Here is a 1,073-nt window from a genome sequence, read left to right as displayed (position 1 = left end):
ATCCATGAGCCGAGTGATCCCCTGCCTAGGGTTTTGGTATGTTCAACTGTCTCCTATGTTTTCGTTATGCGCTAGGTGCATCTCTCACAACTTAAGTTCCCCGGACAGCGTAACCGTGCACCTCTCGGTTCCTTCGAAGCCGTCCAGGGTGGACAAGGATGACCATTGGTCTTCCTTCCCATTGATCGACGCGCGATGTGGGCGGCATCGGCGCGATCTTGCACAACTTTCGTTCTCTTGATTAGGTTCTCTCTCGCTCGAGGCCAGTGTTTAAATATGTTCTAGTGGGTCTTTACCTTCGCCCATGTGTCACACACTTTACGCGTTCGATGGCTGCCATTGGGAGTGTGCGCACAGGTACGAAGGCCACTGGCCTACGGTCGCGCACGCTCAATATCGTAGTATAGACACACCTCTCTCGCGGGTCTAATTGGCGTGCGCGGCCCCCAAAAGGTAACATAGCAGTTTGTTCTGCTGATACCGTGTTTCTCTATCTCTCTAACCAACTCACACAACAACATATATGTATTGATCGGTAATGATCCTTCCGCAGGTTCACCTACGGAAACCTTGTTACGACTTTTACTTCCTCTAAATCATCAAGTTCGGTCAACTTCGGCCATGCCAGCTGCAGCTCACGAAGGAACCGCGGAAGGTGTGCCTCCAGAGACCTCACTAAATAATCCATCGGTAGTAGCGACGGGCGGTGTGTACAAAGGGCAGGGACGTAATCAGCGCTAGCTAATGACTAGCACTTACTAGAAATTCCAGGTTCATGGGGACCGTTGCAGTCCCCAATCCCAACTAAATGAGCATTTGGGTGATTTCCCGTTCCTCTCGGAATGGGGGCACCAATTGGCGAGAACACGCTGCTGCTCACATTGTAGCACGCGTGCAGCCCAGAACATCTAAGGGCATCACGGACCTGTTATCGCTCATTCTCACCTTGCTAAACACAAGTTGTCCCGCTAAGCAGGGCAAACGTGGCCGACGACCGCCCGTGAAGGGGCCGCCGGCCTTGACGTCAGGTGCGCCCGGAGGTGCACTGCTGACAGCGTTCTAGTTAGCTTGTT

General features: G+C 52.8%; 1 non-coding gene across 1 annotated transcript in view; it reads right to left on the bottom strand.

The window, feature by feature from the left end:
* The window catches only part of LOC128307595 (5.8S ribosomal RNA), a 158-nt gene extending 125 nt beyond the window's left edge, over window positions 1-33 (bottom strand). The window contains exon 1 of the ribosomal RNA XR_008287676.1: window positions 1-33. This exon is cut by the window's left edge and continues 125 nt beyond it. This is a non-coding gene — a ribosomal RNA (5.8S ribosomal RNA).
* Window positions 34-1,073: the final 1,040 nt, after the last annotated feature.

Source organism: Anopheles moucheti (genome assembly GCF_943734755.1).
Source record: "Anopheles moucheti chromosome X unlocalized genomic scaffold, idAnoMoucSN_F20_07 X_unloc_10, whole genome shotgun sequence".
Taxonomy (NCBI): Eukaryota; Metazoa; Arthropoda; class Insecta; order Diptera; family Culicidae; genus Anopheles; species Anopheles moucheti.
This window is presented reverse-complemented; position numbering and strand designations above follow the sequence as displayed.